We start from the raw sequence: 6,033 nt of genomic DNA, 5'->3' as shown, positions 1-6,033 counted from the left end.
ATCATCCAGTGATCCATCCCCTGTCGCCCATTCCCAGCTTCTGGGAAACAGAGGCCAGTGACACCATCCCTGCCCATCCTGGCTAATAGCCACTGATGGACCTATCCTCCCTGAATTGATCTAGTTCTTTTTTGAACCCTGTTATGGTCTTGGCCTTCACACCATCCTCTGGCAAGGAGTTACACAGGATGACTGTGTGTTGTGTGAAGAAATACTTCCTTTTATTTGAACAGAAGGCAAGTTTGGATGATACGAAGTCCACATCCCAAAGCACTCAAAAAGCTTTGGTCCTATGTTTCAACGTATGCACCACAACCCAGTGGAGGCTTCCACACTTACCCCTGAATCTCACACTTTATCCTATGACACACAGCACACTATGCTTCCTCAAATATCCCATGAAGAGTAGGCAAGAGTAGGCAATGGTACAGGTTGCATGGGGAGGTGGCAGAAGCTTCTTCACTGGAGGTTTTCAAAAGGAGGCTGGATGGCCATCTGCCTTGGATGGTTTAGAAACAACTAATCCTGCATCTTGGCAGGGGGTTAGCCGAGATGAACCTTATGGTGCATTCTAACCCTTGGGTTCTATGAGTCTGAGACATATGTCGAGAGCGTGTGGTGTCGGGGGAGGATAGCGAGTGCTCAAGCTCCGTTTGCTTTTTTACAATTTGGGGTGAATAAACCAGAATACTGGGCCTGGGGAGCATCAGGGGCCCAGTAGAGAACCTGCCATTGAAAAGGCAACCCTTAGCTACAGCAGAGAGACTTGGACCTAAGCTTTTACCAGGAGGGATGGGAAGGGAGACCCATCTCCGGCTCAATAGAGAACAAATGCACTAGTACGGCACTAGAGGGGGAGACTGTTGTGCCTGGGGAACAACTATTTAATAACGGGCTCTGCTGTGTAGCAGAGACAGGTGTAATATGTGCAATGGCTGGAAGCTGAAGCTAGCAAAATTCAGGCTGGAAATAAGGCATAAAATGTTATCAGTGAGTGTGATTAGCCATTGGAACCAGTGACCAGCCGTGCTTGTGGATTCTCCATCACGGACAATTTTTAAATCAAGATTGAATGTTTGTCTAGAGTCTATGCTCTAGATGTTATTCTGTGGCCAGTGTTGTACAAGAGATCAGATGAGATGATCCCAGTGGTCCCTTCTGGCCTTGGAATCTAGGAATGTCCAGTGGATTAGAATGGCTTAGAATTAGAATGAAGTTGCAGCAGAAAAAGGGAGGAAGCCACTACTAAGCGAAGACACAATGTCAGATGATGATGACCTCAAATATTGGAGACTACAGACAATGTGGAGAATTCTTGGTATGGAGAAAGTGCCAGATCCAAAGTACTTTAGAGCTTGTGTTTTCCTGATTAACTGTTAGAATCCAAGGAGATCAGTGATCCTCTGTCGCTCTCCTCTCACAATTGTCACAGTCCTGGGTGGCTTGGATCCCTCTCTAGTGGCTACTCAATAGAAAATGGAATTCAAGGTGACAAGCTACTATCGGTAATGGTGTTACGACTTAGCTCAGGTGGTTGAAGTCTGAGTTATAACCATGACATCCCACGATCAAAAGCAGTTGCAGACCTGTTGTGGGCGTGTTGCATCAGCATATTCCCCTCATTGTCTTTTTTCTGTGATAGGTTCTAGTGACTGACTCATCTTCTATCCCACAGAACTGTGTATTCCATGAGCCTGGCATGAAAACGAATATGGGGCATTGCCTGTGGAGGTCAGTCTAATTGCTCCTTCCAAAAAGAAGGAGTTTATAGCTCAAAAAAATATATTTATTGGCCCTATGTTATGCTAGTTCTGCCTGTTGAGCCGCTTGACTGTCACCATGGCAATAACTCTCGTTTTCCTGGCCCAGTTTGACATTGGAATCAATGGAGTTACTCCAGAGATGAATTTGGCCATCAGGTTGTAGCCAGTGGTGGATATGAACACTCTAAATTGATGGCCAAAGATGACAATATTGTTATGTTTTGGAATTGTCATAGCACCTAGCAGCCCATTATGCTAAGTGATGTACACACCTAGCAACAAGGTGCTGCCCGCTTCTTCGCAGTGTCGTCTGGGGGTGGGAACATGTGTTCATATGGCACTGTTGTGGTTGAGGTGACGGGATATTTGCATGCCAGATGCGCTAGAGTGTCATGTGTCTCTCCCTTCATGCTTCGGCCACCATTCCAGAGGACGTGCATCCACGGGATGGATCACTTGATGATTACCTGTTCTGTTCATTCCCTCTGGGGTAACTGGCATTGGCCACTGTCGGAAGACAGGATACTGGGCTAGATGGACCATTGGTCTGACCCATTATGGCCGTTTTTATGTTCTTAACAGCTGGATCTGTCCTGATTTTCTCCTCCTTGCTCCCTCTGTCCCCATCACTTCTTCTGAGCACCTGCAACCACTTCCTAGGGAAGGGTCTTTTTAAAAGGAAACCCAAGGAAGGAGAATCTGGGTCTGAGTGCATGTGACTTCTGAAGAGAATGAAACACCAGGAGGCAGATGATGTCATGAATTGTAGCTTTTATTACAGCACATCTACACGAAAAGACTGGATGAGAAAAGAGACCAGAGGGGGGAAATCACCAGCACGAAAGAGTTTACAGCACAAGTGTTACATGTCACACTGCCAGGGGAATGCCAGACCAGCAGAGTGAGGAGAGAGCTACTGCGCGAAGGGCTGTAATTCATTTTAATTCCATAGACATCAGTGGTTCCGTGGGCACTAACAGAGCTTCTTTTCTTTGCAGCAGTGCTGCACAGGTGGGCATTTTGGAAGGCATGGAGGGCATGGAGGGCACGGAGGACACTTTTGAGGGCACGGAGGACATGGAATACACTTTTGAGGGCACGGAGGGCACTTTTGAGGGCACGGAGGACACTTTTGAGGGCACGGAGGACATGGAATACACTTTTGAGGGCATGGGCACGGACATGGATGCACGCATGTAGTGCACTTCTTCACGCAGACATTACAGCAGGGATCCACGCATTTTGTCACACACTTGGTCACACAGACTTTGCAGCAGGGATCCAGGCATTTGGTAGTGCACTTGGTCACACAGCAAGGAGGGGGCAGGCAGGTCTGTTTGCATTGCTGCTGGTAAGCCATCTTCCTGGGACGTGGGCAAAACTGAAAGACAAAGGAGGCTTCTAGGTTTGCAAAATCAAGACAAACAGCATCATCTTCTCATTTGCATCATGCACCAGAACATTCAGCAGAATCAGAGGCTGGTGCACTAGGAACACTTCTCCAGAGAGAGCATCGCCATTGCAAACTACTGCAGAAAGAACAAACCTGGGGGAGGATGGACTGAAATCCCTTTCTCACGGCCTGCAGTGGGATTAGTGAAATAGATACAAGACACTTAAGCAAAACACTCTGGTGAGCAACAAGAAGAGGAAAGCCAAAAATTAAGCCCAGCCATGAAGTTAGCTCCCAATATTGAGAAGGAGACTTACCCAATTCACCAACAGGAGCTAATGAAGATGTCGAGTCGTTTGTGGAGCATTGTGATGCGAGTCTTTTTATATGGTTTCCATGGCCTGGTCTGCGGAAACGAGATATCCTAGAGGTATGCAAATAGGATTTGCATAAACTGACTTGCTCCAATTAAGCATCCTTCAACTACGTGTTTGCATCATTATTTTTAATAATTATTTTAAATGGACACACGTGTCATCTTTGAGGAAAGGCCTGACCTACAAAATTCATATTAGAAATACAATTCAATAAACAACTGCATTGTTTGCTTAACAATGGACTTCATGGAGTTCCAGTCCTTCCTTCCGCAGACTTTTGCATCTTCTTCTGAGGCATCTGGTACTGCTCAGTGGCAGAGAGAAGATACTGGCCTGGATGGATCTCTGGTCTGATCCACTACGGGTATTTCTCTGTTCTTGCTAATGTACAGCTCCCGTCCATGATACACCACGCATGCCTCTATGGGCACAGAGCTGACGCTGGGCTCATGGATTCCTTGGTATATTTACCAGTAGGACACTCCAAATGCAGCCCACTCACCGCTATTACTCCTGCTAGAATGAATATTGGTCAGGTGTCTCCTGATAAGGAGCTTAAGTCTGTGTTATGTGACATGGTGTCTTCACCATGTGGTGCCTTCCTGCCTTTTTGCACTGAAACTTCATCCTAATCCTAATATTTTCCAATATAGATTGTAAACTCTTGTGACGGAGGTTGAAAGCTTTAATGTTTTTTAATCAGAAAATGAGGAGCTTTTTATGCATGTGTCTTTTGCTATTCCCGCTTAGTCAATTAACGGGCACTGTGGACTCTCATGCTGCAAGGCCCTGAAGGTGTGTGATTCTCCTTGGGTTCAGGTAGCAGCACCTGATTCAAGACCCTGTGACTCAGCCTCTGATGCTGCCGACATGGGTGTAACTTCCTCTTTGGAATTCCAGTGTGTGATTCTCACCAGCAGGCCTCACGGTTCCAGGAGCCAGGTCCTACCTGGATGAGATGGCCTGGAAAATATCTCTGCATTCTTCTAATAAAGGAATCTGTCCCCTAGTGAGTCACAATAATTAAATACCTTACAGGAGGCAGAGGGATCTCCTGAATACGGCAATGCACAGGGAGTCAGGAGAAATGGACTATATCCCGGCCTCTGCTACTGACGACCTGTGTGATCTTGGGCAAGTCATTTCACCTCCCTATGCGTCTTTCCCCTCCAACCCTTTATCTGTCTAGATTGAAATCTCGGGGCAGGCACCATGTGTTTGTACCGCACCTGGCAATGAGTTCACTGTCATAGTTGGGGCCTCTAGGAGGTACAGTAAATCAAATCATTAAATAGAGACACTAGTCTACCACTCTTAGGTATTTCTAATTGTCTGGAATCTGAGCACACTCAAAGTAACTCTCCTAACAGGTCTGTTTTTCTCAGAAATCGTTATCACTCTTCCAAGGGAATGGAGAGAGATTGTCCTGTCTCCAATAGCAACCAGTACCAGATGCCTCAGAGGAAGATGGAAGAAAGTCCGAAGAAGGAATTTATGGAAAAGCAAAGAATCCTGTTGTTGATTGAATTGGCTTTTTCTAATATAGAGAATGTGGATCAGGCAGAGAACTTACAAACAGCATTTACTCCAATATGTAATGTGCATCCGCTTAAAATAATGAATTAAAATAATTAGCAACAATAGTGATGAAAATGAGTAATTGAAGGCTGTGTCATTGGAGCAAGATAGGATTATAAAAATCCTATCTGCATATCTGTGGGGTGCCTCATTTCCGTGGAGCAGGCCATGCAAACCATATAAAAAGGCTCGTGTCCCAGTGCTCCTCAATCCACTCGGCTTCTTCATTAGCTCCTGTTGGTGACTTGGTAAGTCTTGTTCTTATTATGCAGAACTAACTTCACGGCTGGGCTTCATTTCTGGCTTTCCTTTCCTTGCTGTTCACAAGAGGGCTTTGCGTAAGTATCTTGCTGTTATTTCTCTAATCCCATTGCAGGGCTGCAGGCAGGGATTTCAGTCCATTCTCTGTAAGGTTTGTTCTTTCCCAAGTGGTTTGCAATGGCAATGCTCTCTCCACAGAAATGTTTTCCACGGCAACAAGCTCTGTTTGTGCCGAATGTTCTCCATCCATGATTTCAGGATCCCTTTTTAATGCAGGAAATTAAATGAGTGGGTGTGACAGGGAGTTGCAGGGTGGGGCTCAGTGCTTCAGAAGAACGAACAGGGAAAGAGAAGCATTAAGGCGGAGGGAGCTGTCAGAGTCTTGAGGGCAAAGGAGTAAGACGTGTCAGGAAGTAACTCAGACTGAAAATATATGGAGGGGATATAGCACCTGCCCTCTCACTGCCAAATTCCTTAATAGCGAAAACCTGCAAAAATCTGTGGACGTCAATGGAGCTCCACTGGTTTACACCAGCTGCGGAGCTAGAGGGGAAGAGAAGAGAATCTAAAGGCCTTGCCTGTGCACACATCCTCCCAGTTAAAGGAAGACAGTAAGTAGATTCCAGGAGTTATTACCCATAAAAGTCAAGCTGCTCTGTAC

This window comes from Malaclemys terrapin, chromosome 21 (assembly GCF_027887155.1).
Source record: "Malaclemys terrapin pileata isolate rMalTer1 chromosome 21, rMalTer1.hap1, whole genome shotgun sequence".
Classification (NCBI taxonomy): Eukaryota; Metazoa; Chordata; order Testudines; family Emydidae; genus Malaclemys; species Malaclemys terrapin.
Note: the sequence above shows the minus strand (reverse complement) of the source record.